At 35.5% G+C, this 24,732-nt stretch overlaps 2 long non-coding RNA genes across 5 annotated transcripts in view; one reads left to right on the top strand and one right to left on the bottom strand.

The window, feature by feature from the left end:
* Positions 1 to 1,075: 1,075 nt before the first annotated feature.
* LOC144318017 (uncharacterized) overlaps positions 1,076 to 24,732 on the bottom strand; it is a 56,655-nt gene continuing 32,998 nt past the window's right edge. For 2 of the 4 annotated variants that reach the window (XR_013383882.1, XR_013383881.1), the window contains 3 exons: positions 8,627 to 8,776; positions 4,159 to 4,298; positions 1,076 to 1,586 (listed from right to left, as the gene is read on the bottom strand). This is a non-coding gene — a long non-coding RNA (uncharacterized LOC144318017). The remainder of the gene's footprint in view (positions 1,587 to 4,158; positions 4,299 to 8,626; positions 8,777 to 24,732) is intronic. The other 2 variants (XR_013383879.1, XR_013383880.1) reach the window with 2 other exon arrangements.
* Positions 3,967 to 24,018, top strand: LOC144318018 (uncharacterized). The gene is made up of 4 exons (XR_013383883.1): positions 3,967 to 4,030; positions 8,186 to 8,271; positions 8,644 to 8,706; positions 23,602 to 24,018. It is a non-coding gene; the product is annotated as an uncharacterized LOC144318018 (long non-coding RNA).

Here is a 24,732-nt window from a genome sequence, read left to right on the forward strand (position 1 = left end):
AAGCATTGCTGGGAGAGCCCTTGTAATTTTCTTAAACTCCAGGGGGCCATGTCCACCCCTAAACCGATTAAGTCAGAAAGAATAAGCAAATTTCAAACTTAGCAAAAATTAAGGGATTAAAACCAAAAAAAAAAAAAAAAGCATTTAAAGTTGCCTCTTAAATATTTTATATTTTATTGCTATTAATTTAAGACAGTCATTGAGAGTGATTGGTAAAAGGGAAAAAGTGGTATGATTCACTGATAAGATATTGGACCAAAATGTCAATTAGGACTAAAACTCATAGTTGTAAGTAAGCCTATTATTTATGTGTATATATATATATATCATATATATCATATATATGATACATAAAATTTATATATATAATTAATATATTCTATGTTAACATAAATTATATGGGATATAATATATGGAATTTCTTCCAAAGATCTTGTTCTAAATTTACTAGGTTCTGCTAACTCTGAAAGGTGAATGCAGCTCCCTTGATATGTGGTAAATTCTCACGTCTGTGGCATCTTACCCTATTTATGAACCTGCCACACATAATGCCTTAGCAGATAGAATTTGAATCATTTTCCGTGCTGAATGAAGGGATAATATGTTTATATGTAAGTCTCCCTCTCTCTCCTCCTCAAGTGCGACAGAAATGTTTGACACTGAATCCTAATAGATACTCTACTTGTAAACATAGTTTAGAGCTCTTGTAATATTTATAGTTCAACTGGAAGGAATACCTATATATTTTGATGAAATAATTTTAGTATACATTTATATATGTATGTATCACCCATATGGTTAGTAGTTTTTTAGTAATACAGTATAATTATGCCAAAATTGTCACTTTCTGAGAAACGAGAACAGCCCTAGGAAGCCAATACTAATAGGTGTTGATTATTTATTATATGGCAGTCACGAAATTACAGGTTTTAAATGTTATCTCATTTTGATCTGAAAATACGATTGTGAGAGGAATTGTATTAGTCACATTTTGTAGATAAGAAAACAAAGGAAATGACTGCTGTAGGTTTAACACACTACATTGTGCTAAAAACACAAAGACTTTTAAAAAATCTGTCATTTCTCTGCCCACTTTAACTATCTACCATTGGCTAAATTAAAAGTTATTAAGTCTCCATTCTAGGAGGTTTGTCCTCAAGTTTGTTTAAAGATTTGTTATGGAGCTTGTAGACAGCCCAAGACAGCAAATGCATAAATAAGCAATTGTAGGACATTGTAGCTGTTCTCTGGCCCCGATAGAATTAGAGGTATTGCAGCTCTTACAAATGATCCTTATAGGGCTGCCCCTAGAAGACAGCAGTAGATGTTGGCAACATTTATGGAAACACAAGCACTTGGTAAAGCAATCCACTAACACCTATTTTATTTAAGAGCGCATATAAAATTTTCTGTTTCTTTGGTTTGGGTTGGGGGTTTCATTAAGTAGACAGGATATGCATTTCCCTTTCTGTCAAGCTTTCATTATGTGTCGCTCCAAGGCTGACGTCCTCAGAGAACCAGGAAAAAATACAAATGACACTTTTCTTCTTATGGGAGGATTCCTTTTCACTACATAGTTTTCATATCTGTAAAATAAAAGCCAGTTAATGATTAAGAAATAAGATGCACAATGTTTTTTACACACAAAAAGCTTAAGATATAATACATTACAATTCTATTGCAGAATCTAAGTAGCAGGTATCTGGATGTTTACTGTGCAATACTTTCAACTTTTCTGTACGTTTTTAAATTTTCGTGATGAAATGTTGGGTGGGGGAAGCTTTAGATACAATTAAATACAATCTAAAATTACACATCAAACTACTAATGGTAGTTATTGCTCTGAAGAGTAGGAATTAACAAGAGACTTTCATTTCCTCTGAATTTTTATATTTTGTGCAAAAGCTTGTGTTATCTATTAGGAAAGGTTATTTCTATTTTATATGTAAAATAAAATTGGTAGAAAAAGTTATCAGTAAAACAGAAAATGGATCACTGAACTGCTTTAAAATTCTGTTTCCTTTTTGATGGAGAGTGAAAAGAAAAATGTCACTCATGTTGGGGAGGTTCTTTCTTCCCATGTGTTGTGCTAGAGGAATTACTTTTTAAATTTCATTAGGACCCCAGTAATAGAAAAGTCAAAGAACAACCACAACTATAGTATGTTGACAGTCTGTTATATGCAGTACCTTGTTGGAAATTACATACATATATATGTTTATTACCTGTATACATTATATACACACATATTTGTATGTTACATGTCTATATTACACACCTACATATATAAATAGACATATTACATATATATTTCCCTACTTCAAATTGCATATGATTTAGTTGGAGAGACAAAACTAGCATAATGAAAGAAAAGACATTTTTAAGTCAAACTCTCAAACAGAAATTCAGAGAAAGGGACTTGAATAGAGTGGTTATGAGAATTAATGTATTTGAATAAAACTACAGGGAAGAGTCTGGGAATTGAAAAGTCTTCCGAAACATGCAGATTAGTTATGTCTGTGTGTATGTGTGTGTATATGTATATGTATATATTTGTTTTATATTTTTAACCCATTTCTAAAATAAATATAAAACCTGAGAATTTGCACATATCATTATTCTTGAGGGTATGACTTTTAATAATGCTGCCTGTAATTCCATCAGATGGGCATATCTTATTTTATTAATCCTTATTTTGTGGATGGCCATGTTTAGTCAGCCATTAGCTAGTATTCTAAATAATATAAAATATCCTTAGATTCACCGTTTTGATATTTGTGCATAGCTAAATATACTACTCTTCATTTCTTTTTGGTTCCTCATTTACTTTTATCTTTGAGGTCTGGGATAATAGATGATTTTTATATAGCATACATGAGCTATAGCAACAGGTGCTCTGAGTTAAGGAAAAGTCACATGTGAAAATCAATTTCTATAAAAGATAAAACTGTGAACAAATTCTTCATGTTGTATAAATGATTTCCCATAGGTTCTCTAACTACAGATGTGCTTCAAGTGTACTTGTATTTATAGCATTTTAATTTATATGCCTTTGTATCTCAATGTATGTTGATATGTATGTTGAGTTTATTTCACTAGACTTTCGATACCTTTCCTAAAGGTAAAATTAATCAGTACAAATACCACAAACTTTACTTGTAAGTACTTCTTAAGCTGATTTTATTAAGAATGAGCTTCAAAGTATTTCAAATCAACGTTATGCTGGAAATTATTTTAATTCCATCCATAAGCTAAACTATTTGTCTCCAGCATATCAGAAATTCCGACGTTAAGAGTTTATTGAAAAATAACTGATTCTTATAACACAGAGACCAAGTATTTCCAGGATGAAAGTGTAGCATTGCTGCTTTCTCTGGTAGTGTTAAGTATTCCATTTTCCTTACGGATTTAATATTTTTTCCAAATGTAGCTGTATGAAAAAGTTAAAATACAGCACTTCCCGCAGAACCATTTGTCATTTACCTACATTTACTGTGTTTACTGTCCTCTGTGTATTGCTAAACTTCACTTTTAATAGGAGAAAATTGGCCTTAAAAGGGAAGCAGTATTTTACTGCTGAGCAAGAAACTATTTGTATTCCTCTTTCACAGCCTGCCTAGTAGCATGTAGAATGCCTCTTGACCAAAGGAGATGGTATGAATATTCATGTGTTTTATGAATCACAGAGTTGAGGCCGTATGGTTTTCCCATTTATCAATTACTGGTTTAGGATTACCCAGCCGAAGAGTTGAACTGATTAACAACGCTCTTTTTGTTTGCTCCGTGTTGAGGTGAAACAGCCCGGTGACAACTGTATTATTTCTTGCCTCTTCAGCTGTCCACACTTGTGCAGGAAGCTTAACATCCTGTCAGGTTTCATCATGTAGCCTCTTTATTACGACGTTGTGAGAATTTGTATAGTAGTAAATCAGAGTAACTTTTTAAAGTTCCATTTCTCATTGTGGTAAAGACCCCACGGTTACTATGGCTAACGAGCATGGCTAATCGTGCCCATCATAAGTGATCTCAGGTATGCTTGGCATCCAACTGGAACTGTTCAAGTTTTAAAAGTTAATGCCACAGGCAGTTGAGAAAAGCAGCTGCAGTGAGGACCTGACTGGGGTTGTAGAGGAGTTGGGATCCTTCAGACACACTCACCTGGATGGACTAAAGTTAGCATGTTTGTTTTGATTTGGGTTTGTATTTGCTGTTGTTTTTCCCCCTCTTTGCCTCCAGCCTGCTCCCTTAGCTCCTGTTTAAGGGACCACTGGAGATTTCTACAAGGCCCACCGATTCTGCTGAAATAAAATTAGCACAAACAACACAAACCAATGAATTCTTTAGTGTTTTGAGAACTCTGCTTTTCAGAAACTTGAAAGTCTAAGCTCTTCGAAAAAGAAAAAAAAAAGTAGTTAGAAACCTAGAGGCTTGGTCCTCCTCTCTTCTGGACCGCCCCCCCCCCCCCCCCCCCCCCCCGTCTCCCTCTCAACCCCCATTCCCCCCTTCTTGGCCTCCCCTTACCCCGCCTTCATGTTTACCTTCATTAGTATGCAATGGTACAGTTTAATTGGGTAGTGTGAAAATAGTCAAAGCCTAAAGGGGCTTTCTTGATGCTGAAGTAGCGATTTCTTTTTCAAGAGAACAATGAACCTGCTCAACCAGTATTTAGCAGCTTAGATTTAAATTCAAACTTTTCTTTTTGCTCTGTTACGTATTGATTCCCACTTTATCCCTTCTTCTGTTTCTCTGTGGTTTCATGTGCTATCTTTGACGAGGGTCATCTGTTCTAGTTTGTGTGTGTATAAACATCCCATGCTTTTGTTCTCTTCTTCAGTGACTGGGAAGCTGGTTTTAAATCTACAGAAGACTATTTTTTATAGAGTGGGAATTATTTCTTACGTTCCTCTATAATTGTAAACATGAAGGAAATCGGGTGGCTCCTACCATCTAGTGAATATTCCAGTGCAGTCTGAATTTGCTGTCATTTTGTTCTTTCTTCACAGACACCACTTTTACTGCTAACCTAGTTGAAAAGGAGCCAGGGAGAAGAGAGAAACTGCCTGACACTTCAGTGGTGTAGGGCTACTACCTTTGCTCTAGTATGAGAGAATCTAATTTTCTCTGTGAATCTGGGACTACACAAGAGGCGAGTTAGTACCCTCTGGCACTTAGGAATCCCTCGCATATAGCTTATGCCGACCTACAGTCTGAGAGATTGAATCCCCTTAGCCTACAAAGAAACCTGATACAAAAAACAAACGAATCTGCAAATTTTAAGTAGATTTAAAAGGAGTCTATAGTTTGGGAAATCAAATAAAACTTTTTTGGGGGGAAAGAAATCCATTTGCCACGTAGGACTCTATAACATCAAGACAGTGTCAGTGCTGTCGAATTTCTTCTCTCAGATCCAAACATATCATTCTATTCAGAGTACCAGCCTTTAGCTGCCAGGGATTCTGAAAATTCTGTTTGTGAAGCAATGAACAGTGTCAAATTCTTTGTTCGACATTCTGAACACCAAGTCTTTTTTTTTTTATTTCTTTTTATTGGAGTTCAATTTGCCAACATATAGCATAACACCCAGTGCTCATCCCATCAAGTGCCCCCCTCAGTGCCCGTCACCCAGTCACCCCAACCCCCACCCACCTCCCTTTCCACCACCCCTTGTTCGTTTCCCAGAGTTAGGAGTCTCTCATTGAACACCAAATCTTACACTATGAATTCTGTTCTCTGGTTTCTAAATCCTGAGTGGTTGCATGCAACATATATACACCATCTAAGGCTCTAACACCAAATAGCATTTCTGGTTTAGATTTGGTGTCGTCTAGATCATGATATGCCCCCTCAAAAAATTATGTATTCATTAACAAAATGCTGAGTAAAACACAGGGATAGATCAATGAACACATGAGAAGGAGAAAACCAATAGTCTTCAATGGGTTTTTGTTTTTCAGTGAGGTTCATCTCTCACTTATTACAGTGCTCTCCTTCCTCATACACTTTTCAAGCCATTTCTCTTCCATATTATAACATATACACAAAAGAAAGATCAGAAGCCAGAATTTTATATTTCTACATTGCCATCTTTATGATTCAAAATCTTGCCCATTGAAGTCATTTGTTCAGCTGTTCAGGCTGAAAAATAACATATAACGTTCTTATAATTTTCTGCACGGTGATTACAACCTCAGAGAAATCTGCCATTGGTCAACAACAATGAAAAAAGTTGGCACAAGACTTTTCCAATTCTTTTTTTTTTTTTTTAAGATTTTGTTTATTTATTCATGAGAGAGAGAGAGGGCAGAGGAAGAAGCAGGCTCCACACAGGGAGCCCGATGTGGGACTCCTGACACAAGACTTTTAAATTCACTAATAAGTGCACCCTACAGAATCAATGATGGCAAATATAAAACCAACTTGACTCACAAAACCAAATCTCTCCTCTTCTAAAATGCAAATGTGGCATCTCTGTTTATATAAATGGAGTATTACTTTCACCCTCCACCTTTTTAGATAGATTTTATTTTTTTTAAAGTAGTTTTAGGTTAACAAGAGAACTGAGCAGAAAGTATACAGAGTTCCCATAACCTCCTACCCCCACCCACTTTGCAGCCTCCCCCACTATCAACATTGAATGCAAGAGTGGTACATTTCTTGCAATTTATTTTTCTATTTGTTAGTGAGAAGAGACAACTCTTGGGTATTGAATCCATTGACACTCTGGGTTTAAAAAGAAAAAAAGGAAGAAAAGAGAAAGTAAAGCAAAAAGAAAAAAGAAAAGTCCCACTTTTAGTTCAGTTTGACCTTGCTGAGGTACATTCTTCCAAGAGACAATACACCTTGAGCTAAATTCGTGACAATAAATGAGTTACGGAGGATATACTGTGTTCAGTGCATGATACAGAGAGGATGCTAAAAGTAACAACCTGAAAAAGGTGTCACTGAAAACACTAGGTGGTTTTTAGATGGAAACTGACAAATGCCTGACTAGAGATGAGGACTGTGGATGCAATACAGCCACTGGGGAGCCTTCTCCTCTTTCTGCTATTGGCAATTGCTTCTACCTGTGGGTGGACAAAAGTCCAGATGTAATCATTCAACGTTCAACCCTGCTTTCTCAATCTGCTTCCTAGTGAGAGTATTAAAATGGAAGTTTGAGGGGATCACTGGGTGGCTCAGTGGTTTAACGCCTGCCTTCAGCTCAGGGCATGATCCTGGAGACCTGGGATCGAGTCCCACATCGGACTCCCTGCATGGAGCCCGCTTCTCCCTCTGCCTGTGTCTCTGCCTCCCTCTTTATGAATAAATAAATAAAATCTTTAATAAAATAAAATGGAAGCTTGACAGAGAAATTAAAATGAAGCTGTCATATCATCTTAGGAATAAATAATCTAATTTTAAGCCAAACACGTCTCAGTATGTGAGAGCAACAACAACCAAAAAAAAGCAGAGACTTAAGAGTGGATTGGACCATCTGAAAGAGATGATACTTAGAAGTAATACATTCATGGATAGCCCAGGTGTTTTCAAACTGTCATAAGATTATAAACATGCTTTGTCTGTAAAGTCAAATGGTGGATCTTTCTAATAGCAATTCCAGTTCGGAGACCAATTCTGACCATTAAATACGGTGTGTTGCTGGCACTTGCTAATGAATCCACAGAGTATCTATCCTGTTTGTTCATTTAGGTCTTGAATATTAAATAGAAAAGCCTTAAAAATGTGGGTTCCATAAGCTTTCATTATATTGGAGACAGATGTATATTTTAGTGAATTAAGACGATGAGTATTGATTCTATCAAAGAGTTCTGGGAACATTAACAGAAAAGATGTTCTCATGACATCATGTCCCTCAACATAATGTGTGCATATAATCCATGTGGGCCATGTATATTTTATACAATTATTGATGAGAAAAGAGATTCCTTTAAGCTTTTACTCTTTAAATGGTGTTTCTCCACCATCCTCTTATCTTGTTGCTTTAAGGCTTTTATAAGTGCTTGCTGGTTTATGTATCTACTCAGCTTTCCCACCAACATCTTCAAGAATTGTCCTTAAAGCTTCAGCTCGTCCTTATTGTGATCACCCTCTATACACCTTCCCATCTTACCGTAGTCCCACAAGCCATTTACAAATATTGGTATTTAGGAGCCAATGAAGCATTCATGATACTCCTACTTTGCAGGAAAATCAGCAGCGAAATAGGAAAGCTGATGCCATCATCAAAATATAATAACACGTCTGATGGAGCTCTCAATTTCAAAGCCAACAGTGAGTTATTTTTTTTTTACTTCCTGAAACTAATTTCTTACTGCTCAATATCTATCAAGTGCTAGCTGTATTTAAGTTATTTCTTATGATAACAACTTATTTCCATTTGTATCTTGATCATTTCTTAAATTTTGGATAAACAAGATCATTTGTATATCAACTCTAACACACAATAGATGCTCTATGACCATTCGTTGCATGAATGACTGAGGGAAAGGTTTCCATTTGGCTTTGGGGTTTTCTTTTCACAAATAAAGTATTTAATGAAATAAGTATGGAAAAGCATTACTAAATCCATATGTATACTTACCACAAAGTACTTGGATGTTACTATTTCTTTAAGGATTAAATGTACCTTTTTTTTCTCTCCAGTGTACACAAGACAGTAACAGGTCTTCTACATCGGATAATGTTGTCAAAAATACAGGACTGTAGGTAAGAAAAGGGGAGCCTTTTCTTCATAGCTGTGCTCTGACAGAAGGGATTGGTGGTTTCAATCTGTGTGCTACAAAATTGAAGGCAGACAGTTACTTAGGGCTCATTACATGTGGTTTGAATGGCTAAGAATAGATATGTTCAAAGCATAGATATCAATGTCTTAAAAGCCACTCATGGGATACACAACAGCTTCTTCTTTAAGCCACTTAATTTTTTTGTCTCGAAATTAATATTTCATTATTCCTTGGAGCACTTGACATGGTCTTTATGGTTTGAAGATGTACAGCAACCACCATACAAACTAATATTAAACTGTGTCTTTAAAACCCATTGAGAAGGTGCTGCAACTAAATGCTTTCACACATCACTGCAGTAATTAACCGTGGGAGACAGATTTAATGCTATGATGGTTTATTTTAACCAAGGACAAAGGTAGAGAAAGGCAGGGCAGGAGAGGAGATGGATACAGTGGGAAAGTAAAAAAATTAAAAAACGTCAGTGTGGCCCATGTCAGGAATCGTGGCTCCCTGCTACTTTCTGAACTATCATGTTCAAAGCTGTTGATTTAGGCTCCTGCTGGTAAACATGTTTTTTTATAACCTCAACTCATCCATATTTCACACAAGAGACTTCATAAAAGAGACAGATTTATAATTTTCTGTCACTGAATTCAAGATTACCAATTATTTCTTTATTGAAATTTTTGCATCCTTTACTAGAATAGGTATTCATAGCTTTATAGACCTTTTCTTTTTTTTTTTCTCAATCACTCAATTTAGATTTATGAAGCCTAAGAGTTTTCTCCTGCAGCAACTCACAAAAACATTCTACTTCAAATCACAGTGCCTCAATCAATGTAATTATTTCCAGGAACAAGCCACAAGTTTTAGAATTTATATGCTTTAATAATTCTGTATTCTTGGATTATGACATGATTTTGCCTGAATGGAAAATGAGGATTTTTGAGGACAGAATATATGAGAATATTTAAAGATTGCTTTGTGGATTAATTGGACATTTATATTTAAATTTTTAACTTTTCTCTGTGCACAATCCAAGATTTAAAACTTTCCAAACCATATCAATAGCATGCTTTCAGAGCACTAATTATGTTGATGTTTGCAGAAATAGCAGAGAATTTCAACCCAAATAGTGTACAGTGAAACTGTAATAATGGGGATGAAAAAGTTTATGAAATGTGTGCAATCTTTTGACCCCAAGAGCTTAAGGGCAGTGTCCACATAAAGATGAACAACATGTTAGACCATCTTCTGTGGGCACTACACTCTGTCTTATTGATAGGGTTTTGTCCCTGGTGCAGTTCTAATATGTGGTGGAATTTGTGAAGGTGTTAGAACAATATGACCAGGCACAGTTCCTATATTATAGTCTGAGAAATGGTGAGGACCGAGAGGAAAATTATCTAAAATATGTCTTGAGGAATCTGACATTTCTCAGAGGGCCAAGAATGATGGTGCTATTCGGACTGAAGAGATGATATATACACAACTTCTTTATCTGTTCATCAGTCACTGGACGTTTGGGCTCTTTCCATAATTGAGGTATTGTTTATAATGCTTCTATAAACATCGGGATGCATGCATCCCCTTGAATTAGTATTTTTGTATCCTTTGGATAAATGTCTAGTAGTGCAATTGCTGGATCGTAGGATAGCTCTACTTTTAACTTTTTGAGAGACCTCCATACTGTTTTCCAGAGTGGCTGCACCAGTTTACATTCCCCCCCAACAGTGTAAGAGGGTTCCCCTTTCTCTGCATCTCTAGGACTTACTTCCTAAGGAGCAGAGAGGAGCCTGGATCTCATGCCTCCCGGCATTAGGCACCCAAAGCTAGCATCGCTTATACAGCCACACTTTAGAGCCCTTGATTACAAACACCCCGGATAATGCTCGTTGCTCAGAATGGGGATATTAAACCAAGGTTTGTAGAATAAATAAATAAAATAGAATTAGATGTCTATAAAAGCTGAAGAGCCACAGAGTATCCGTAGGAATGACAATTATTTGGATCTAATACTATGTGTCTAGCTAAGTACTGCTCATAGAACATAGTTCTATGTATACATAAACATATATATAAACATGTATATACAAACATATATATTTATGGCTGATGTAATCTTCATATTGGGCTCTTCACAGCAACCAGATGAACAGACAGAGACTAATGTTTTTATGGAAATTTTCATATAAAGAAACAGTATCATTCAAAGAGGTTAAGTGGCTTGCCTAAAGCTGCACAGCAAATTAGGTAGCACCACAAGTAGAACTCATGTTCTGAGTTCTCAAAAAAGAGACAGTCAGTACTATTAAGGTTCCCATGTGAGAAACAGAATATTTTGGATTTTGAGAAGATTTAATGAAATGATTATTCTCACCTTTTGCTGAATATGGATGGATAGTAGAATCCCTGGAAACTATGGAAAGATCTTCCACAGCTGTGTGAGTAGTTCTAGTTTCTAGTTTCCTTTATCTTTCAGACATTTCTAGTTTCCTAGTAATTTCTAGGATCTCTAGTTTCCTTTATCTTTCATTTTCCAAATATACAGTAACTCACATTACTGTTGTCATGTTTCTCAGTTTGCTTTGTTTGTCTATGAATGGGTGAGTGAATGTGTGTGTATCTGTGAAGGTGCATCCATCTATATCCTACAAATGTTGGATGGAGAACTAACCACAACTACTGAAGGAGGTCCAAAATAGGATAAAAGAATAAAGATTTGAAAAGAATTAACCTTTCTTGGTGAAAATTACTAATAAAAATTATTATTATAAGAAAGTTTATAAATAATATTATAGAATCATTCCTAATCATTTTCAAAGGTAGGCAAATTTTGACAAGGCGTTCTTCAAAAAGACAAAAGCAATGAGAGTAAGTGACTCCTCAAAGCATTTTGTTCACTTGTCTTTGTCCAGAATTTTTTTCATTATGTGAAAATCCCAGAGTCAGTTAGATGGCCTGTAAGGCTACATATTTTCTTAAAATGTCATGAATTGCAAGTCTTAAAAATTTTGAGAATCTAGAAGTAGTGCAAGAATTGGAAATATTCTGTTTTATGAGTGATATGAGTACTATATGTAATGTTGAACAAGCCACATTGCAAATGAGTTGAAATTGTGCAATTCTGAGTTTTTGTTTATCCTCAAGGGTAGATTGTTTTTATATTTTAAAAACATAAATAAAAGAAAGTACAGTATCAGAGGCCCTTTATAGAGTCACATTTAGTGGTGCAAACTCTAAGTTGTTGTAATATCAAAAACACAGTATAACTTGAAGGTAACAAAGCAGAAAAACAAGGCAAGAAAAAAAAAAAAGCCCATTCATTTTATGTAAAGTATTTTGGCTTACAGTATTCTAAAGAGGGCAAAAAATTGTTGGACTGTAACATTCACATATTGTTTATGAACATACTAACAGCAAGATCTGGGATTCACAAAACCCGTCTCGGTCCATTTATTTTTCATCAGTACCTCTGTCCTTTACTCTAGACTCTAAACAATACATTGAAAAGGGGACACATGTAATCAGTAGTTCTCAAGATTCATTTTGATAGAAATAAAATTAAGTAAACTTGCTTGTGTCTTCCAGTGGTAAACCACACCATATTGTATTCTAACTTCTCTTAGTGCATTCATGTTGTCCCTTGTAGGTGTGGGATCACTTTAAAGACATAATTTTGGGGTAACTACTTTTAAAGTACAAAAATTTACATCTCAATATTCATCTGTTTTTGGTACTTACTAATATACAGCAATTTTTAAGTACTGTAGAAATGAGACACATAATAATATAAAATGAACAATGGAAGAGTAAGAGTTTGATATGTCAACAGATTAAGAACTCCAGTTTCTAATGCTATATTTTCAGATTTCTTTTTAAGGAGAAATCTTCTCTTACTTTCTCACTTTCTTTTTTCTTTTTTTTTTTTTTTTATAAGATTTAAGAAATCCTCCCAAGATTCTGCAAGCTCCTTTTGGGGGCTTTCCATAATAAGGGCTGCAGGCTGTTACTTCAGGTGAAATTTTCTTCATAGAAGTCAGTTGAAATTATGCTCCTAGTAATCATACTGAATTTACACTGAGAATAGATAGAGCAAATAAATATGTATAGGATCAATTTTTACATTCAATTAAATATTTACATTTTGCTCAAATAATTAACATGAGGATGAAAATGATCCTGCGAAGCACATTATACACATTTATATAGCATGCAATACTTTACCACGGTTAAATATTATCATTATACCTGATATGCACATGTGGAAGCAGAACTTAGGAATGAAGCATTTATAGTAAACATCCATATGTTTTGGTAAACAGAATTGCATGCTTTCCAGAGTAAACAACCACATGAATTCCTTAAAATCGTATGGAAGAATTAAAATAGTCACTCTTTATATCCCAAAAAGAAAAAAGAAAAAACCTAAGTAGCATGCTTTGAGATTGCAGCAAAATAACAATGATGAAAATAGCGACAAACACCTATTTGGATTTAACACACACACACACACACGCACACACACACACAGGACCATCATACTAAGCCTACAATTTTAGGTCCTATTATCTTCCTATTTTCCAGAAGTCACCTAAAAGAGAGGCAATTTAGTAATTTTCAGGTGATAACCGACCTAGTAGAACATAAGATCTAGTCTCAAAGAACCAGCAAATTTTAACAAAACTAGAGCTTTTATAGTATTTACCAATTTGAGACATTGGACACTTTACTAAGTGTTTTCTATATATTGATTTATGTCATCTACCCTTTTTGGTTGATTCCATTATGGTCTTCATTTTCCTGATGAGGAACCTGAGACATGGAGTGTCTCCATGTCTTGTGGAAGACCTCGCAGCTAGTGAATGACAGCAGGAATTTAAGTGCAACCATTCTAGCTCTGAAGGGTGTCTTAACTGCACTTTGGCTTAGATGCAATTTTGTTAATTTAAGTGGTTCAAAACTGGTCTGATTTTAATAATTCACAAAGTCTTAATCTATAAATACTCCAAAAAATTAGACGTCACAGGATTCTTTTTGTTATGCTTCCTCTACCTTTCAAGGTCTTCCCACTAAGCAAAGAATTAAATTTACATGAGACAGATCAACAGGGAAATAACAACAAAGTTCAACTGCCTGCATACAGAGACCCCATAAAGAGATTGAGACCCAAGAAAATGATCGAGTCAGGCAGCTTTTATACATTTTAGACAAAAAGACAATAAATTTGTAAGGAATTTACAGGATAAGGAAAACAGATATTTGGGAGTTTTAATCAATAAGGAATTGTAAGCAGAATTTGGGCAAAAGTGGTAGATGAGTCAAAAAGGTAACAGTATGTTTCTTCTTTTTCTTTCTTTTATAAAGCTCAATTAAATTTTTATTTTTCCCCAAACAATCCATTATGTAAAATTTATTTTTTTTCTTTTTCAAATTCATTAAATTCTAGTCCATTAACATATAGTGTAATATTGTTTTCAGGAGTGGAATTTAGTGATCCATCACTTACATGTAATACCCAGTGCTATTTCTACACCTTTCTTGACTTTAATTATCTCTGGTAATAAGGATGTAGCCCAGATATGGAATTTTTCATATTGGAGATTTGTTTCCTGGTTTCAGGGTGACAGGAGAGGCTTGGAGTCTCCTTGCACTGGTTGTTTCTCAAATAGCTTCAATTCAAAATAATCAATACACCATAGTGTATATTTTGGGATGGCCTTCCCCGAGCCCTACACTTCTCTTTCTGTAGTGATATACCAGGATTCCCAGTGGTAATAAAAATGGTGCCATTCCCCCATTCTTTCAATCAGAGATTTCATTGTCATGAGATCCTTCACATTTTCAAGATTTTATGATCTCATGAATTGAGGGGTAATATTTTGCCCTCATTAAAAGTTTAATTTTAAGGTAGCTGCCCCTAGATAAGTCAAATACTTTTAGATTGTTAGGCTGTCTCTTCAAGAGAGAAATCACAGGAAACAAGGGGTATACAAAAACATAACTATGAAGAGTAATGAAAGTACTTTGCATGAAAAAGTCATAGGAAGTGAACTATGGTTAAAGCAGAAAAAAAAAAAAACTATTATATGAACTCAATTGTTTCCTTATTATCCTCCCAGTGTCCTTCTGGACTTACTGCACCCCTAGGCTAGGAATCAGGGAGATCAGGACTCAGGGAAAAGTTCAGAAATGTACCACCAGGCTCTTGCAATGCCCTTTCCTGCCTCATATGAACAACATAGTCAAGATGCAGGCTATTTTTGACACCTTCCCCAGGTAAGACAGGCTCAGGGGAGCATCAAGAAACCAACCATTTTAGGTCTTGTGGGGATTCATTTGTCACACGTGACTACATTTATTACAGCTCCGGGAACAAACTTTCTTAAATCTTTCATGTTTTCTTATGCAAAGCAAAAAGCCTAAAGGAAGAAAATGGCTTTTTTACACCAGTGGCTAAATGTCTTCAAGTTTACCATCAGAGCCTAACCCCTTTGTCCCTGGGCTAGGTTTCATCCACAACTTCCAGCTTATAATTTTTGAATTGCATTCACAGCTAGCCTCACAACTCCACACCCTGGTTCCTGATATAATCGTTTCTCCCAAACACAAAACCCTGAATCCTCTTTCTCACTGAAATTCTGTAACACCTTGAGTACCTTTTAAACTGATTTAAGTAGGATACTAACTCTCTAACTAACTATCCTATCCAATTTTCACCTTCAAAGAATGACATTTTCCCCAATATGTGAATGTCCTCATAAGAGCAGGAGTATGTTGCACATTAATAATTGTTGGCATGGACTCCTTCATTCTTTTGCAAATTTTGAAATCCTTGCCAACTCTAGACATTTCTGGTTCACCTCTAACAAATTATCTTTCCCTTAAACTGAGGGATTATTGTCAAGCATTGTCAACACTTCTGAGTATAAGACTAAATTAGCCTTCAGGATGCTCTAGCAACTTGGTATTTTTGGTATATAAATGCCAAATGTCACTATCATTGATTACTAGTAAAACGAAACAAAAACCTCTTAGTTACAAGTAAAGATAAGATGGGTCTATGGAATAAGGCCTGATTTTTCATTAATGTTGAGAAGGACCTCCTGTTCATTTCAGTCAGTTTGAGGCTATGTGGGAAGTCCCGTAAAGCCCACCAACGGGCCACAGAACATTCTTTGAAAACCATTGTGATAGACCATATTTATGCTTATCTCAAGGGAGTAAGTTAAATGGCCCACCTCCATTTTATCTCAAGTGATACTTTTTTTTTTTTTTAAACAATAGAAATTGCTTTTTTATGTCTCAGAAGTGTTGTGGACTTTATGGAGAACACGAGAAGATAACATTTCTTCTTTTAAAAAACTTTCCCTTGCACTCCAGCTGCACTCTCCCAAATTTGCATTCCTCAATTGGTGAAATAACACCATTCACATAGCTATTACATGCACCAAACCTCTCTTTCTTTTTTTTTTTTTCTCTCACATGATTGAATATTGTCACTTCTACCTATAGATGTATCTCAGATTTATTCATGACCAAGTTATCCAAGCCCTGGTCTCCCCTGGGTGCCTGCAATAGCTGCCTGATTGCACCTCCTATTTCTATCTGTGCTTCCTTTCTCTTCCTGCCCCACAGAATGATCCTTCCAAAGTGAAAATCAGATCATAACACTTCAATGGTCTCAACCACCCATGACTGCCCATAACATGGAAACCCACATCCTTTCCCATCAGCCTCATACCCTACCCTTGTGCTCCTCATATCCTCATGGTAGAGAGTCACATGGCCTCCTTTCTATTCCTAGAAGAAACCAGAAATGTCCTCACCTTAGAGGCCTTACACTTTGACTTTTCTCTGCCTGGAATGCTTTCCCCAAGACTATGGCTTGCAGATTTGCTACATTCATGTCTCACTCTTATGTCCCTCCTCAGAGATCTCATCTCTTTCCTAAGCAGCCTGTCCAAAATGCACTCTCTGTCACTCTCCACCTTTACACCACTTCATGTTTTTCTGTCCAGCTCTTGTCACTACATAATATTATATCATGTATTCAATTCCTTAAATGTTTATCAGCTGTCTCCCTCACTACAATGTGAGTTCTATGAGGAAGGGACTTTTCATTTTATCTCTGTATCCCTGGTTCCTAAAAGAGTTTCTTGTATAGAGAACATGTTCAGCAAATATTTCTTAAGTGAATTAATGTCTATATCTACATCTACACTTAGGTCATTGTTGGGATTGATTTAGACAACTGCCTAATGCCATATTCAGGTAGCAAATTACCAGAGAGTTTCTCTAAAATTCTTACTTATTTGTAGTGCACATGATGCTTTCCTAGACTCCCTGAGACCCAGTGATCTTGTTGCAATCTAGCATGAAACTGGGAAGACAGGATGGCTGATTTCAGTTTCTCTCATCCACAGCTAGCTGGGCATTTAGTTTTCCTGATTTAATCTTTTATTTAAAAAAAAAAAAAAAAAAAGCTATCTCCTCAGAATCTCACCACTCAGTCCCACTCTTCAGAAATTTGAACCTCCAACCAAAGACCCTCATTCATAATTCTGAATGACAACTATTGTAACTGCACTCCTTCCCCTAATTTTGCTGCTCCTGGAGAAGAAAAAACACTGTTTAGGAGCCCCAATACTTTTAACAAGCCTCTGCCTTTATTTCATATGACACTTTGACTTCTTAGATAGAAGGATTGCAGATTGGAGCTGAATTATATTTTAAATGAGCTAAATATATTCCAAGAGAGAAAAAAATATTTAGGAGACATATCATGGAAATATCCAAGTCTAATCTAATAGGAACCTTTTCAACTTTTCAAAGTAAAAGAGTTTGGATTTTTTAAAGATCCCTAACCATTGTTCTAAACAATTTCACTGAAAAATAGTTGAATGATTAACATCAGAATATGTCATAATAATTGGAAACATCATGTAGGAAATACAGGCATTTTATATATTTATATCGGTGAAGAAATAAGAAGGAAGATAATACTAACTATAATACCATATGACAGGGAACGTTACCAGCACTTTATAATCACTCCCTTCAAACCTGAGGCCAGCACCGCTACCTCTTGTGTGGATTTAGTGCAAGAGCTTCACTACCTGATCGATCTGTCACTGTCCTTGACCCCTACAACCTATTTTCAGTATAGCTGCCCAATGATGCTTTAAGGAATGTCATATCATATCACTCTCCTGCTAAAAACCTTACTGCCTTGATGATTTTCCACCTCTCTTAGAGTAATATGAAAAGTCCTTAGCATGTCCTACTAGATCCTACATAGGGCAGCCCCCAGGACTTCCCTGATATCATCATCTCCTCTTTGCTCATGCTGACTTCTGTGCAGCTCCTTAAACCTCCACAGCATGCTCCTTCCCCTGGGCCTGGTACTTTGCCTTCTCTTTCCCTGGAACAACCCCCCTCTAGATATTTATATGACTGCTTACTTTCTTCCTTCAGGTCTTTTGCTCAAATGCCAGCTTCTTGACACCTTCTCTGACCACACAATTTACAAATTGTCCTGAGATGGGACTCTGCGCTCAGAGGGGCATCTTCTCCAGATTCTCTCTCTCTCTCTCTCTCTCTCTCTCTCCCTCCCTCTCCCTCTGACCCTCCCTTCCCCCTCACACTATCTCTCTCTCTCTGAAAAAAGAAATGCATTTAATTACTAATTCGATAATAGACAAAGAGATTAACTTTGTTTAATCCTCACAAAGTCCCTTTGATATACTTCTATTGTTGTCTCTATTTTGAAAATGGGGAAATATCCTTGCCCTTGTCCAAGCTCCTATGGCCAGCTCTTGGAGGCTGTATGGGTGGAACTCAGGATGGATCATCTCCAGAAACAGCAGTCTCGATTTCACCCTCACCAAAGGCGTAAATATACAAGAGAAATATAGCAATAAAAGAAAAGCTCTAATAAGACATGGAGGCTGCAGTGTTTTTCCCATCACTTTCACAATACATGTGCAGAGATGTCCTGTTGTGGTCGGAGTGACGGCATCTGTACATAGTAGCTGTGCTGAGAAGAAAATTGCCATTCAAGAAGGAAGCCTGATAGTTTGTTGTCATTGCTTATTATCTCTGGTGTTGCCTTTGAAAACAATTTGATCGCTGTTGACATACATAACCTTGATGATAAATATGAACATTTTCTACATTACTGCATAGATCTCAATACAAACAGATTGAGAGACACATCTTTTCTATTTTGGTTTTTAATTCTCCTGTGGGCCGAACATGTGTGTGCTATGGAGGGAACAATGGGTTATCTAATTTTCGTAAAAGACTTTTAAATATACCTGAGGTGACATTTATGTAAAATTAAAAATATGGCAGGACGAGTCATTGAGTGTGAAACAGAATTCCAGTTGGCTGATGAGCCCCCCAGGCACATCACTGAGGGCTTTATGTTATTCTTCTTTAAAGCAGTTTCTAGATATTCTGTTATCATGACAATCATTCTCAAAGTCTGGATCTTCAAAGTGACCTTTTCCCTGCACTGCCCAAAATAGAAATTTCACTCCATCTCTGCCTGTGGCAGTAATAAAACAACCCTGATATTCAGCCTCTTCCCAGATTACACAGTTTATAATAGGATATCATCATAACTTCTTTCCAAAGTATAATATCCATCCAATTAACCTTGAATATTTTTAAAGAAAGCTCACAATAGAAAAGATAATTGCATAGTTGTCAAAAATTATGACTAACCAGGTACAATAGGGCCCATAAAATAATTCCTATCAAAAGATTAACATTTACCATGTTGCACTAATGAAATATATTGTAAGAGATTTAAAAATAAATAATTGGGAAAAATAGCAAATAGTCATTGCATGTAAAACACACAACCAAATGAACTAAAGAGTTAGAGGAACACATTAAATATAAAGAAATACCTCTTCTATATCTAACATAGGAATATGTCCTGCCATATAGAAATTATTCTCCCTAAATACTTGTTAAAGAAAGAACATTTGAAATAAAATGATTTTCTTGCCCCTTTGTGGTGTCATGAGGTTATTTCACGAACAACTTTCTACTGTATCCCCTTAGTAAAAGTCAAAGCCTTTAAGGTGCAGTCCTTGGTAAGAAATAGCAAGGAAAACCTTTCACACATATAGAAATGGAGAAAATTGCTAAAGAAAGAGAAAAAAGCCCCCTTGACAGATAAGCAATAGCTCTGCTTACACAGTAATTTATGGTAATATCAGAAAGCTTTTGATAAAATTTCACACATATTGCAGGGTAGGACATTGGAGAAGATAAAGGACTCAAAGAGATAGGGGAAAATTAAACCATTTATAAGAGGGGGAAGTATTTTGTAAAAAAAATTTGGCAATTGGTTTTGATAGTCATAACAATTTATGTAATTTCTGTGTGCATTAGGCACTTGCTGTCTGAGAAAGTGGCAGCCTAACATTTCCCCCAGTGCTACAAAAAGTAATTTTTGAGAACAATAAATATGGAAAGCTTTGAAAATACACACATGCATGCACACACAAGTGCACTGACAAAACTACAGTAACACATTCGGGAATGTTTGTGAGCAAAATTTCCATCATTTGACTAGTTTGGACCTTTTAAATGCTTATCTTTGTTTTATGTGATAGCAAATCAATTTTCCTATAAAATAATTTTGCCTTTGGGGTAACATAATGAAAAAACAATTTAAAATATGTTCCTATAAATACCAAAAAATTATTTTCATACTAGATATGCAGTAAATAAATGAGATTTTCACACGATTTGCTACCTTCATTCTTTTTATCGGAAAAATAGTGAGCCTTAATTTACACATGTCTCCATCAAGCCCTGGAGCCCTTATTAAGGTCAAAGCCTGAATATAACATATTTGTCATTCTATAGAATTTGATATTTTGAATTTTAGAGTCCTGTTTGATGCTCTGATTTCACCATCTATACTAAAATATATAAACAACATCATCAAGGAGTTTAAAAATGTGCTTTAAATATATTCCTCAACAATCGTGTTCAGGAAAGTGGCTCTGTCTTCCTCTGAACGACAGTGTATTTTTGACTCCTGATTGTCATTCTTACTCAATGATTTCTCAACTCAGTTTCTGACCAAAGACGCTATGGAGATCTTCACGTTAGGTAACATAAAAGATTCTGTTGTTCAAAAAAAAAAAAAAAAAAAAAAAAGCATACTATGAGAACTCTGTTCTTTGTTTTTGAAGACTAACAGGAAAATTTGGAAAAAAGAAATGCCAGCTTGTCTCTGTTCTCCCTAACAAATTTCTCCTGAGGCACAGCTTTAATGAGTAGTTCTGGAAACTTCTTAAACAATATGTGTCACTGACCAGAATGGCTGACCCTTTTAAGCTGGCTGATTCTATTCAATAAAGATACTATCAGAATCTGAAGTAACTGGCTTGAGTTTTTAAGGCATTTTGAGGAAATATTTTGTAAGAGTGGGAAGCACATTTTAATGCCATTCCCATGTTTCTCTGAGAATGAAAGCTGATCTGCAAGGGCGTTGAAAGCATTACAGGCTAATTTCATTGCAATTTTGGGAGCTGGGAGGGAGACTGGGAGAACTAGGAGTTGGGTGGGGGTTCAGGAACATCGAGGTGAACACTGTTGACCCTCTGGAAAATTGCTAAGTGCTGGAACCCACTCTAGAAGGCTCATGTTTTGAACCTTTACAGCAATTGTGCAGCTCTCTTGAAAATTTACACTGTCATTTTATTTATAGCAGATGTCTCTTAAAGCAAACATTTTTACTTTATACTATACAAATCTTACGGAAAATTGCAAACATAATGTGAGTTTTGGTCATGCTGTAGAAATCTACAGTATTTTCTCTAATGGATTGTGAGCAAGGGGGAAAAGCCGATACTGATCTAAGGCTGAGGGATAAAGGGTAATCAAAACAAGGCTTCTGTGGATGCTTTTATGGAACTTGTTTTAAAAGAAAAGGCAAAAGTTGAAGCTGTGGATTAAACCAACTAAATTAAATCATCTTGTATTCAAAATACATTCTGCACCTCAGAATAAAATGACCAGAAGTCAGTGTGAGCCTTAAGAAAGGAATTCATTTGCTTAGATAAATCTACTGTCTGGGCTGTTCAAGCAGCAGCAGCAGCAGCAGAAGCAGGAGGAGGAGGAGAATTTTACCTGGATTTTCCTAAGTAAAACTTTTATTTCTTTCCCGTGTACATTCAATGAAAAACAAAATCTAAAAATGCATTTTATTTTTCTAGCTGGTTCTGAATTGTAGTCATCCTGTAACTCAATTTCGGGCATAGGGACTTAAATATATGTCCTGTGGCTGCTTAGCAATTGTTCAGCTGCTGATAAAGAAGTTGTAATATCTGAAATTCAGTTTTTAATATAAAAATAGAATGTGTGGTTAAAGGAGAAAGTTAAATTCTTTCTGGAAGTCACACTAGGAAATATTAATAGAAAGAAAGAGATATTACAATTTCATAGAAATAAATGTCAGAAACTTTAATTTTCCAAGGAATAGTTGATCCAGGTACAAATATTTACTCCTGTATTTGTTTTCCTAATTAGCAGAAGTTAAAAATAGGCAATTACATAAATTTTGGAAATGGAAAGCCAGGTATGGAAAACCTGTATTTCTGAGAATATGCTGTTCATTATGCAGAGTTTGTTACAAGATACATTTCAAAAAGTAAGTCATTAAAGTAATGTGACTGTTATATTTTCACAGGCCTTTGTGAGAGTTTGAACCAATACAACAGCATAATCTCTCTGGACTTTAAAAACACAAATCTGTGACAAGGACATAAGATTGATAGAATTAGTAATCACATATTTTTTTATGTATGTAATAAATTTATCGTTTCAAGGACACCATTTGAAATGACCCCCCCACACACTGCAATATGTGGATTCCTATGCTGTTTTGCATTCATACGTGCAGACAATTTTTACACTTTTAACAATCTGCCATTGGCGTTTCAGTGGGCTACTTACTATTATTATTCTGGTCACAGATGAGGGTTAAAATATCTCTAACCTTTACAAATGTATTACGTGGCACCATTGACATAGCTTTTATTGCAGATAAAATCTATGACAAATTTTCCGTATGACAGAAGAAGAACATGATTTCATATTAAATTCTGATGATAAAGACATATTTCTCTGCTTGTACTCCTGAAATGTTTTGGGTATAGTAACAATGGGCAATACTTCCTCTTCCAGTACATCAATAAAAGCTCAAAATCCACTTCATTTTTATGGGTCCAGAGCTTCAGTAAATATTTCTTAAACAGAACTGAAAAACAGTGCAAAAAAAAAAAATTGGTTCAGAATTCCGCTCACTTCTAACCTTGCTGATCAAAACAGACAAAACATTCTGCTGGTTAGACATAATGAGAAGCAGAAAGGGGAAGCCACAAAAGAGCCTAGACATTGAGTGTTGCCATGAAGGTGTGTAAGAGCTCAAGCAGAAGTTTCTCAAATACAAGTGTCAAGATAATGGCAGGTCCCTCTGACAGTCATTTAAAAGAAATCATAAAGCCTATTATAGTAACTTTATGGAGTTATAAAAGCATTTGAGTTCTCAGGGAACCACAGACTTATAAAATGTTTCTGACATTCCATCAAAAAGTTGGTATTATGACATTGTCATAATACATAATCATATAGTCAAGGAATGATTAGAAGTAAATCCCTACTAGCAGATTAAAAAAAAAAAAACACAATCTCCACATTGCATTCCAGACATCTTCTTTCTCCTTTTTTGCTTAGTTTTAATGAAGAGAAAGGTAGAGAAAGAAGTGCATTGTTTCTCCCGATCCTTTTTCCAGACATTCTCTTGGAAAAGATGAGAATTCTAATCGGTCCATAATTTTTTCAGGTATTGGATTGTGATGAAGCTCAAATAAGTCCATGTCTGATGATCTCTGTACTGAACAGCTACCTCTTCAAAGTTACCTAGTTAGAAGAATGGGTCCCTTTAAATCACCAAGATGCTCACAGCTCTATCAAAGACTTCATGGATTATGTTCAAGGTTCTTGAGGATGGGCTGAACCTGACTCTCCATCCACTGCTTTCTCTGCATGTCACTAGAGACTGGCCCTAGACTATTTAGGGACTAGGCCTTTAATCACAAGATTACCTGAAAGCCGACTCAAGGTTAACATATGGGGTAGCCAACAGTCACATGAATGTGGCTCTCCCCTTCCAAAAATGTAACATGTGGCTTTAATTTTATTTAATTTATTTATTCTTTCAATTTATTTAAAAAAAATCTTTGCCCATTGCCTAAGCCTCTGGGCACATGTGTATAATAAAAAACACTGCTGAGCATAAATAATGTATATTAACTGTGTCTATTAGGATTCTCCAGAAAAGTACATCAAAATGACTTATTTTATAGTCAGGAGTCTCAATTGAAAATCTATTAGCAAAATAATTCTATTAAATTGTATGATATTTCTAACATTAATTAATTACATTTATATCCAGCTCTATAGTGTAATGACTTTGCAATATTAATTTCTATTTTAATTTAGGAAGAGAATTTGTAAGTTTGCCTCAAGTTTTAGTGTCTAATGGTTTTTCCACATTTAGACTGTCCAGAAATTGAGATTTTTTTTCCTTTTTTTTTCTAATTGAACAACATGTCATTTCAAGGTTTATCTTTCAGGAGTTGTTTTTGTTTTTGTTGTTGTTTTCTGAGTTGAACAACTCAATTTTCTTTGGGGCAGTAAAGAAACTCAGTAAATAGACAAACTAAAAGTTACCACATAATAAAAGCTACTACAAATTAAAATTACTTTTGCTATGTACTTACTGCTCACATTTAACTATGTGACCAGTAACTTATTTTCACAAATCTTGGAATTGGGGTTTCCTGCTATTGAAAACAGACAATGCAATAATCTGATTTTAAAATAAAATATGTCATGTCTGACGTTAGTTAACAAAACCGAGATGTCTATACCAGGTCAGCAGGAAGTTGATTCTTTCCCACAATAAACAAGT

This window comes from Canis aureus, chromosome 8 (assembly GCF_053574225.1).
Source record: "Canis aureus isolate CA01 chromosome 8, VMU_Caureus_v.1.0, whole genome shotgun sequence".
Classification (NCBI taxonomy): Eukaryota; Metazoa; Chordata; class Mammalia; order Carnivora; family Canidae; genus Canis; species Canis aureus.